Raw genomic sequence first — 12,350 nt, 5'->3', positions numbered from 1 at the left:
GATTTATACCCTTGCCCTGACCTATACCTCACCGCGATTTTATTGCTGAGGTTTACAGCTAGGCTCATGGTCTTCATGCCTTTGGTTTTAGTCCTAACATACATTGTGTATTGTTGGATCTTATATACACAGGCCCGGGTCTTTCTGAAGAGTGTCCAATCAATTCAACTTGCCACAAGTGGATTCCAAACTAAATCTGGACACATATCAAGGATAATTAAAGCAAACAGAATGCACCTCATCACAATTTGGAGTGCAGCAGCAAAAAGTCTGAATATTGATATGTATGAGAGATTTCAGTTTATTTCCAAATAAATATGCAAACCTTTATGAAAACATGTTTTACTTTGTCATAATGGGTTATTGAGTGAAGATTGATTGTCAAATGTATCCATTTAACATTAAATTTACAACACAATAAAGAGAATACAGAATACTTACTGAATCCACTGCATCTGTGTTTCCCACATCTGTGTGTTTTTCCCAGCACTGAGAATATTTCTCAACTTCTTGTTATAGACTCTCATTTAGCCACACAGGCCCTTCCCATGCCTATTTAACAACTGCGTGACTCCAGAATAAATGTTACAGGTCATACAATTAATTTAATACTGTAGACAGACATTTAAAGTGTGAAATGGGTGTTCATTTAACAGCTCTGGCAATCCTAAAAGCTGCTTGCGCTCTAACCATAGACGGATAGAAGGATAGTGGAGGCATCAACAGTACAAAAAATGAGGATACCTACAGACCTGTTGGCCATATGCACAAAAGTGAAGTTCTGTCTGGCCTACAGATTTGCTGGCTCACTTACCCACACAAATGTGGCAAAAAGCAACATTTCTCATTCCAGGGCAATCTTTCTGAGGTTGCACTTTCAGCTCACAGGAGATCATCTTCAAGCTGGTATCCACTATTTGCTCTTTTAACTTTCAAGAACTGCATATTTGCTTATGTTTCTTTTCAGTGGTAAACATCCGCTTTAAATAGGTACTGTTTGTTCTCTAGATGAAATATCTTTGAAAAATTAAGTTTCCATGGTTACCAAGAAAGCTCTAAGATGATTTATTGATGCGACTATGTTGCACATACTATATACAGCAGTCTGAGCTGTCAGTGGGATTCAGTTCCGTCTGCTGTGGATCAAGAGCGTAGCGGCCTCCCACCTGACAGAACTGGCTGCCTAGCAGAAATGGCTGGGAGACATTGAAGCGAGACAAAGCCCCCAAAGTTTTATTCTGACCTCGTTGACTCTGTCAATATTATAACATAAATTACATGCAATAAATGCCAGATATCCACATCTGAGAGCCAGTATCTCAACTTTGTGAGAATACATGTACATCATGTTTTCTGGACCTGGAAGAGCCTCTAAAGACGACACCTTAATAATTGTAAGGGTGGAAATGTGCCTTTGCCCAAAGTGACAAAATTCAGCTGGATGAACTTTGATTCTGGGCCTTGAGAGCCACACATTAATCCATCCATTCTTTTTTTAAATAATTAAGGTGCTTCTGGTTACATTTCACACAAGATCTTCAGACTCTTCCACTGTCAGCTTCTGTAATCATCAAATGCTGAGAGATAGGAGGATCTCAATTGCTTTATTAGTCCAAGCCCAATGAATGAAAGTTACTCAAACTCTATGCACAATGCTGTTATTTTTTATGAAGGTAAACTCTTTATCAGACTGGTGTTGTGGATGGCCAGGACCCCCACTTGGCAGGGATGCATTTATAGTGGAAGGACCGGGGGACAGAGCGTGCACTGGGCATTATTTTCCCTGGATCACTAGATGGCAAGGGTTGCTACGGTGCCATGGATTCCTGAAATGCTTCATGGCAGTACGGGACAGCCCCTTTTGTTCCGGGTTTCAGGTGCTGCAGGTGCTGCAGGGGATGTGGAGTCCTTCTTTGTCGGGCTTCTGCCTTACCTGGAAGTATTCCCAGACCATGCTGTTGGGGCACTGGAAGTTGAGGTCTCAGGGTCAAATTCTCCAGATCCCAAAAACCTGGTCCTGGGGAGGCCTAAAGCTAAGTTGCATCTGCAGCCTTTCCAGACAAGGAGAACCCCCTGGATCTTAATCTTGATGAGGAGGCACAGAAAATGCACACATTGAAAGATTCTCAATCCTGGGTCCTAGTTTTCATTCCAGCCAATTTCTTAATTAGAAGCAAAGTATTGCTGACAATGTGAAATACATTTTGAGTTCAATTTTACTTGACATGCTTGTTAAGAATCAAAATTCTTAATTGCTATTTTTGCTCTTAAACAGCTGTATGAACATGTTTTAATTTCATCTAATTATCTTAACCAGCCTCCAGTTAACAATTTAGTAGAACCAACAGCTCACTGGTCGACTTAGTCCCATTTTCATCTGAGTCTTCATCTGTTTTAATTAAACATTTAGAATGAAGTAAGAAAAAAAGTAAAGAGCTGATAAATACTAGTTTGTGCCGGTGAACAAAAATATTTGAAGGACTTCTTCTGTAAACAAAACCTGCAATACACTAAAGATGTATGTGTTATGTTAACAAGCCATTCAGCTAAACAACAGATATGATAATGGCTATGATTGACATCAAACCTGCGTCCACTGTGACCTGCCAGTTTTTTGTTTTTTAAATGGCCTGTGTTCACATCAACCACTAGAGGGCAGTGGTGCTTCTATTAAAGCTTTACTTGGAGTCATGTTTTGCTACTTTTGTCCCTGCCAAAATGTGAATCCTTTTACTTCATGCAACATTGCATAATAATGATATTTATTACAAAATAAAAACATCAAACATGTCAAGAGTAAAGGCAGGCATATCTTCTTAATTATTTCTTTCTCTTTCTAAATAATCAAACTAAAGTGGGAATAAAAAATAATTTCCCAAAAGATTGATTCATGTACTGTATTTTGGAAAATGAGCACAGTCCATAACTTAATGCATTTAATAGCAAAGTAAGATATATGAGATCAATGTGAGGTAAAGTGGAGATGATTTTAGCCAAATGTGGCTATTCATTTTGTAAACACCTTCATTTTGTGCTATAACATTAGCCAGACATCCAGGAAAATTGAACTCCCATCTTACTATTCAAAAAACCTTAAAAACAGAAAAACCCTTTTTTTTTTTTGGTATACTATAATGAATTAGGGAAGTGCTTTACTGTTTGAGATTAAATAGAGCAAACCTATACTCTCATTGTGCAACCTTTCTTAATTTATTTAATGTGAACATTTGCCCACTTTTCGTATTTCTTATCTGAATTTCCTTTTTCCCAACCTACAGTATGTATTTGACATTAACAGTGTCAAGCAGTTCACTGAGGCTCTTTTGATATCCTTTATCAGTGTGACTCTTCCCTACCATCCACCCACCCAGTAACTTTCCATTTACACTGAGAACCCCAGTTTGTATCTGGTGAAAGATAGGCGCAAACTCTGAATGGGTAACCCCACCAAAAACCTCTTAGACAGAGACAGACAGGACGTCCTATACACACCAATGTGGGAACGAAAGGACCAGTTTGTGTGTGGGGTTCACAAAAGGGGCACTGGCAGGCCTGCCACATCTTGCCACACACATAGAGAAAGGACAGCATATAGCATGGCAACCTGGTGTTACATTTTAAGGGGGCAAAAGTGAGATGGAGGAATACTGTGTAATGTGCCTCTCTATAAAACATGGGTGGCTAAGAAAACCAGTTAGATTGTGTATCTGGGTGAGCCACTGAATAAACAGACATGTTGGTAGTAATAATGAATGTTTATCCATCCATTATTTAACAAACTATATCCTAACTACAGGGTCACGGTGGTCTGCTGAGCCAATCCCAGCCAACACAGGGCGCAAGGCAGGAAACAAACCCCAGGCAGGGCGCCAACCCACCGCAGGGCACACACACACACCACACACCAAGGACACACTAGGGACAAATTAGATGCCAATGCATCTAACCTGTATGTCCGTGGACTGTGGGAGGAAACTGGAGTACCCGGAGGAAACCCACGCAGACACGTGATCCAAAAAAGGCACAAGGTCATTTTAGGTAAAATAAATATAATACTGTAACACTTCCAAAAAGTGTAAAAACACAATCCAATGACAGGAATCTAACATAGAACAATTTGCCAAGGCAAAAAAAAAATTTGGACGTTAAGATCAGTATGCTTTGCACCCTAGGAACCAAGATAGAGACAGAGATTTTGGGAAAAGATTCCACCTAGTAGACCTTGGATTTTAAAAAGGGCGTGCAGCTTTGTTTGTTTTTGTAATAAAAGCAAAGCAGGACATTGTACAAGATAAAGATCCAACATCTTTTTAAGAGTTCATTTTACTTTATAATGACAAGGGATTACCAACCAGTTTTACAGCATATGATGTTTGACTTTGAAGGAGGCATCTCAATATTAGAATTGCACAGCATTAATGTGCATTTTCAGTACGTAGAATTCATAATGCTTAGTGGAAGTCAGTCAGTCATTACCTAACCCTCTATATCCTAACACAAGGTCACGAGGGTCTGCTGGAGCCAGAAAAGGGCGCAAGGCAGGAACAAATCCCTGGGCATGGTGCCAGCCCACCACAGGGCACACACACCAAGCACACACTAGGGACAATTTAGTACTTCCAATGCACCGAACCTGCATGTCTTTGGACTGTAGGAGGAAACTGGAGCACCTGGGGGAAACCCACGCAGACACTGGGAGAACATGCAAATTCCACGCAGGGAGGACGTGGGAAACGAACCCAGATCTCCTTACTGCGAGGCAGCAGCGCTACCACTGTGCCACCATGCCGCCCAGTTAGAGGACGTGCTCTGTAGAAATTGTATATAAAGGTGACAAAGCTATTTCCTGTATGCAGTTACCTTTCTTTTTCACACTAAAGAGAAGTTTAGTGAAAATAAGACATCAAAAATTAACTTTACAAGTGAAACCGAATCTGGCTATATCTAATATATAAAGCAGCGTTGATGTATGTGTGTATGTTTGTTTATCCGCCATACAAATCTGCACCAAGCGTCCGATTGCCACCAGACTGGGCATGGGGCTCCTTTGTAACAAGGAGAAGGTCATGGAGTATGTTTGGTTCAGAAAAATGTTCATGGTTAATCGCAGGGCACATTTTAACCGACAACGTTCAGCACACATCCCCGTACTTAAGATGGCCACACGTTGCAACAGAACTTCACCACGGCGCCATCTAGCGACAGCTTTGGTCCCTGTGCGTCACTCTTTACCCATGTTTCTTTAAATTGCCAAGAGATGGCGGAAGTGTCAAAGTATGAGAAGGCCGACTGCTTTGATCGGGTGAAGGAGAATTGCCGTATTGATGTAAAACGTGAACGACCCAGAGCGCATGACCGGCTGATACACGTGCATTTCCGCAGGTCACACTCCCACTCGAACTGATAGTGCTGTATTTCATTCGCCAAAGTCTATTATATGGCAGCACGTTTGAACAGAGACTCGCCTTAAAAAGACAGCATCCTTCCCTCGCCATTTTCCACACACGCAGAAGCAGTTGTATGTCATTTCTCTCTGTAGTTACCATCTCCAACGTCCGTTAGATAGCAGCACGGTTCAACACAGACGCTCCTTACCGTGTAATACCATTCGCCTTTGTGTCAAGACTCTCTATCCAAATATTACTGAAGCAACTATCATAAAGATGTTTTCATACCAAGAATACCGCTGATTCCAAATGATTTACCCTTTGATTTCAAACTGCTCCAATTTCCTGTTCGTTTGGCTTTTGCTATGTCAAATAATAAGGCTCAAGGCAATCATTACAAGTTGCAGGCATCAACTTCAAAAATCCATGCTTTTCACACGGACAACTCTACGTAGCATGTTCTACAGTGGGCAATCCTCAGAATTTGTTTATTTTTTCACCACAAGGGAAAACAAAAAATATAGTGTATCCAACGGCTCTGGAATGAGCACTTATATTACCTCTTACAGTAAAATGTGAATCAGAAAACTGTTTGTACTATTTCTATATTCTGTTTCTTTCATTTTGGAAATTCACCAGTTATAGATTCCCAGGCAACGGCGGGTACTCCTGCTAGTTCTTCAATCAAAGCACATATGTTTATTTGATATTTGGACTAAAGTCTTCACATATTATATACTTCATATCATTATTAGTATAACACGGAAAAAGTTTCTGCTTTAGGTATGTGTTCAACATTTCTTGCCTTGCATTTCCTTTCATCCTACACTTACCCAGATTTTTGTAAACACGGAACACACATGAAATTCACGTATTCCAAATAATGAATTACTGTATTATGTACCCTATACAACTCCAAGCACATCACACGCAAATAAGGAGCCTTGGCTTAAGCTGGGAGACCTTTTTACCAGCGAGTTGAGCCCCGTCCTTGATGGGACAGCAGGCTGCTTGCTGCTTGTGCTGATCGATACATTTACAAAACAAAAGACGCTGATGGAGAGGTGCGAAGGAATTTAAGATGGGCTGAGATTACACGTTTTTTCGTAGGCTTCAGGAATTCTAGTGTTAAGGATATCATAAAATGGCATTGTCTTTAATTTATTTATACTCTGACATACGTCTTAGCTAGTTATAAACTACAATGTCATAAATACTTGCTGAACAGGACATTGAATCCTGACTGCACATCTCCCCGAACTTTTATTCCTACATCAAAGCTAAAACACAAACACTTAGCATTTGGGAAGCAGATGTGGGTATCTGGACAACCTCCCAGCTTTTAAAGTGGAAAGGCCAGTCCAGGACACAGTGAAAATTTAGACATACAGAACACTCTTGTTAAATGTTAAAGCAATGGGAGCAAAACTGTTTCTAGCTGACTATTGCAATGCTGGCTAATGATATTTACAGAAAAAGCAGGCACTGTTAGGGAAGGACAGCTAATTCTGTGTAAGTACCAGACCAACCTAGTACCAATGTGTCAGGTCATGTCACGGAGATTGAAGACTTGACACACTCTCAGGAGTGCACAAAGCCCACAGAAGCCATCAATCTTTAAACTGATTCATTTTTTTATTCCTTCCTGCTGTGCCAGTGTCAGGCCTTACCCTAATTCTAATGATAGCATGGAACAGCAAACAAGAGCAAACACTGGGAATAATGAACCACTTTGAAAATATTTCTATTGCTACTTATACTAAGAATGATAGTAATAAAGTTGTAATAAGAATAATATCAAATAAAATTGATTTGACATAGAATTTTTAATACCGCTTGTTTGAGGCTGCCAAGACCAAAGGCCAGGGTTGAATTGAAGAACTGCAGATTCCTCTAAGTCTGCTCATCTTCTTCTATTGAGAATTACAGTAATTATGAGAGAAATGGTTATTTTGAAAATTTGCTGTGTTTGAACTTCTTGTGAACAAGGAAATCCCAATGCATATCTTTTACAGTATATATGACGGCAATGTGTATATTTTGATACCGTGTCTACCTTGGTGCTAGCAGTAGCAGATGAAGGATAAATCATTTTAAAGAATAAGCAGAGACATCAACCTTCACTCCTGTAGTGCTGACCTGAAAACTGCTTCTTATGAGAGCAGCAAAGAAAAGGTTTATGAGAACATTAGAGTAAATAGACATGTGATAATCAGAAATATGGCAGTGGAGTTTGAAACAGGCATTGTGTGATCCAGCGGTTTATTTACAGCTGGAATTAATTTCTTCTGTAAAGCAGGCTTTAGACTTTGGGAATGTTGACAAAAATGCATTGATTATAATGGAGATTTTATATAGATGTATACAACTGAACAATATGGTGAGTTCCTTTCCAAATATTTACTAAACCATATGATTAATATTTACATAATATTTCTCATGAGTTTTATAATTACTTAAATATATTGAAAAAAGGTTGATTTTGGACTAGGATATAAAACTATATATAGATCTATATATCATATAGTGACTTGTATCTATTAGATAGTGCCTTACATATCTATCTATCTTTGTCATATAGTGTCTTTCATGTCCATTTATTTCTTTGTGTATTTAAAAACAGGTGGTTACATGACAATATGCAAAGAGAAGTTTGACTTTTGTAAACAACATGGACTCAAAACGGTAAGTGATTTTTTTCGAGACCAGCAGGTGGTGCAGTTGTCCTTTAGGAGTAGGTGAGTACTGAAACCAGAAGTCCACTTTGCATCCAACTGTTACTTTATTCCTACTGTTAGGCAAAGGTACAGTAATAAATACTTTTGAAGAGCTCAGTAATATTTCATTATTGTTTAATTCTGTAATTCTTTGTGCTAATTTCTCAGGATTTAATGTGAAAATGTTTTTCTTTTTTTTTCAAAAAATCTGTTTTTCTCTTGTTGCATTTTCACCGTTGGTTTTTCAGATGAAGTTTTAAAAAAACACAAACCTGTGTGTTATTGCTTAAGCCTTTGCATAATGTGCTTTCCCACTAAAAGAAAGTAAGTCAAATCATCCATTTCAGTGCACAAGGAAAGACAGATTTAACAGGCTACAGTTTCTCATGAGGCATTTAGTTTTTTAAAGTACACTACCATTATTTAGTGGTCCTACTTGGTGAGTTTTAGATCAACAGTGATACTCAAGAAATCTTTAGCACATTGAAGACAACATTGAAAACAATGGTGTGAAACATCCAAAAGTGTGATGTGGTAAGATTTGTTTTTCAGTTACGCTTTGTAGAACAATTGTGCAGATTCTCAAAAGAAACTTACAGCAGCTAAATTTTGGTTTGGCTGAACATTTATTTCTCTGTTAGAGTTAGCATTACAGAGGCTACTGACAGTGCAATTATACAATATTAAACGACTGTGAGAAGTTAAATAAAAAAGAAAGTGTCATTTGCAACTCTGTAGCTAAAGGTTGCATAAAGAAAAATTTTGTCCCACATCATTTTTTTCCAAACTTTCACCACATCTTTCTTACCATGTATGCATATACATTTATTTATTCCAAGTAAACTGCAAATCACTGCAATAGACTGGAGTCCTCTTTAGGGCTGTTTTCAGGTGGTGGCGGGCCTTTAATAAACCAAAACTGGTTTAAAGAGTTTTGAGAATGTTATGCAGGGCTGAATTTAGACTTGATAAGGCCCTAAGCTATTTGGGACACGGGGCCCTTTATAAGTCCAGATATTCTATGTAAGTGCCAAATATGATTTGTTTTGAGAGCCCTAAGCTATAGCTTGTGTAGCTTATACGTAAATCCTGCACTGATGTTATGTTAAATTAAAAGTCATGAATCCATTAACAAAATGCTACAAGATACAAGATTTTAAAGTATGTAAATAATATCAACTGTATAGAAAATAATTTAAATTATTTATCCTGCAGTAGTTCCTACCCTGTGATTGCTGGGATAGGCTACAGCTGCCCTAAGACCCTGTCCTGGAAACAGATGGATGGATGGATGGATTACATTATAAAACAACAACAACAACAACAAAATATTAAAATCAAAGCTGGTTTACAATGAAAAACAGCTCCCCTATTTTGGCAACTAAACTGATCTGAGGAGAACAATAGACGTTGATGTCAGAAACCTACTCTTTGCATATAGTGTGACTGGCTGCTAGAGAGACAGAAATCTTATATGCTCAGTAAGTCACTACCATGTTTCTGAAGTTGATGTGGGCTAAAACTGGAAACAAGAGGAGAGAAATCAAGAGAAGACATATGGTACTATTATATGATTTTTTTAAAACAGTTCTGTTATATTATCAATGTAATAAAGCATTTAGAAAGAAGTTGGGTGTCCTGCATAGAGGGAAATGCAGTATTTCAGCTGTGAAACAGACCGCTGCTTAAACAAGGAGCTATGTTTAGGACTTTGTCAAACAAGGGTCAGTTCTTTTGTGGTTTTAGTAGAATGACAGTAATACAGAGTTTTACAGCAGGGTGTGGTTGTCTTCAAGATAATAGATTGCCTGTCGACTTCAATTAACCATAATGTCTCTAATGTACGTATGTAGGTCCTGTTTGTAAAGCTGTATTGGAGACTTAAACAGAATGTTATATTGATTTTAAAAAGCACACACGTGGATGAGTCATTAATTGTTTACCTAAAGTATTATACAGATTTCTGACAAATATGTCTATCCATTTCTGTGACTCAAACACTGAAGTCCCCTCTAGTGAAAGCCTTCTTAGAAGATGTATCTGCAAAGTCTGTCCAAAAAAGAAAGCTGTATTATACATCAGTCCAGCCTTCTATGATCTATGCCACTATGGAAGCCTCGACCAAAAATTCTAACTCAATCAAGAATGAAAAGCCTGGAGTTGTACAGCACCCTGTTTCAGAGTCCTGAAGATGTTACCTACTTAACAAGGGTTACACCTTGTAACCACAAGGGGGTGCCAGAGAGCCCCCAATGTCATAGACAGTAATGCCCAGATACTCTTCCAACTCAAATAAAAGATTTTATTGAGCCCCAATGCCTTCTTCACAGAAATGATAACACTTACAATCCTCGTTCCTCCTCCAAGAGCGTAGCCCACTGACACCCGAATCTGACTCATTAAACTAAGGTAGCGGGTTTTCTTTTAAAGTTGGCCCAGGAACTGCTTTTGGTCTCTTCTCCAAGTTGTCCGGAGTACTTCTGAGTCATGTGGGAACCAGGGCAGTCTTCCCCTGACAGTGCCCTCTGACAGTTCCCAAAGACCCTGACAGAGTTCTGTTTCCTCACTCCATTTCCCATGTAACCCTGTGGGTGTCCTAATTGGGTTTAGCCCCTATCATGTGAGAGAATGCTCTGCTCCTGGCGAGTCCATTCTCCCAGTCTGAAAATGATTATCACCAGGCCAGGTATGAAATCTTCCATTATCCTGGCCAGGATGCCTGTCCTTTCTCCTGGTCACCCACAACCTGTAGAACCTAATGACATACTATTGGGAAAAGAGACCAGGGCAAACTACATACATTACAGCAAGCATGAACAAAGAACAAATAAAATAGTGTGAGGAAAATTACACAATTCACAAAAAATGAAAAACACTACAAAATGAATATATAATCATTGCATCATCCAAACATACAGTAATGATAATGGTGTATTAACGTAACCTTCTGCTTCACCGCTCCTCTGTAGCTGTGAGTTCAAATCCCAATCCCTGTTTGTGTGGAGTTTGTTCATTCTCCATGTACTTGTGTGTTTTTTTCTTCACGGAATTCTTTTCCCCAAATTCAAATAAAATGCAGGCTAGAATAATTAATGATACTAAGTTGGCCTTGTGTGTGTTTATTTTAGTCCTTGCAACAATATAACAAATGAATGAATAAGATGATCTGGAATGAGTGATCATGTCCTGTGATTGGTGTCGCCGTTTTGGTATAAGTGGCTTCACATAATGAGTGAAAGCTTTGTTAAACTGTGTAACAATGTATACTAAAAAGGGCCATTGAGCAGCCTGGAGAGGTCTAGTTATTTACTAATTCTGTGAACGTGTACAATTGTGAGAATACTAGGCTATGACCACACTATCATGTTTTCATTTAAAAATGTAATTTTTAAGTGAGAACGATTTATGTCCACACTAGCATTTTCATATTGTTTATGAGAGTATTTTAGTCCATGCTAAACTGACCCAAAATGCATATGGCATGATTGTCAGCCTACACTAGGCATGCACACAGCATAGATGTCCATAACAGGCCATACGCTGTGTAATTTTGGCATGGTTTTTAAACCTGATTTGTAGTCGCTGACTGATTTTCTGCGTCAGCCAGTATTTCATCTTCATCGGCTGTCCCTTATTTCAGTTTGCTGACTTGTAGTGTGAGCAATCTCACAAAGTTATTTTCTAATGTCACCATCAAATTTTTTTAAATTCATTGTGTAGTCTGAACATCCACATTGTCGCATGTCAGTCGAGCTGAATATGCTTGTGCAGTTAAAGCACATATAACAGTGGCCACTGTATTGTACAGTGTGACCAATGTCGCAGATGGCTGGGGGGGGGCGACCCGGCTGGGACACTCAGGAGGACCGGAGGAGGGCTCACGCTTCCCTCAGACCATGTGGGGGCGACCACCCTGGTACCTATGGCCGCCCCAATGCCTTGGGAGGGTGGGTATGGCGGAAGTGCTGGAGGGAAGAGCAGCAGGGACACCCGGAGTGCTTTTGGGGATGCAGCCAGCACTTTCGCCACACTGGGGAATGCCGGTGGAAGATTTCCAGGAAGCACCTGGAGCACATCCGGGTGATTATAAAAGGGGCCTCCTCCCTTCATATGATCACTTGAGTCGGGTGGAGAAGGATGAGGTCTGGGAGGAGGCAAGGAGGCGGCCTGAAGAGAGAAGGCATTGTAATGTTGGCCAGGACTTTTGGGGACTTTGGGGTTGTGTGGCATTTATTGTAAATATTAA

Source organism: Polypterus senegalus, chromosome 14, assembly GCF_016835505.1.
Source record: "Polypterus senegalus isolate Bchr_013 chromosome 14, ASM1683550v1, whole genome shotgun sequence".
Lineage (NCBI taxonomy): Eukaryota > Metazoa > Chordata > Cladistia > Polypteriformes > Polypteridae > Polypterus > Polypterus senegalus.
The sequence above is the reverse complement of the archived record's forward strand: the minus strand, read 5'-3'. Positions refer to the sequence as shown.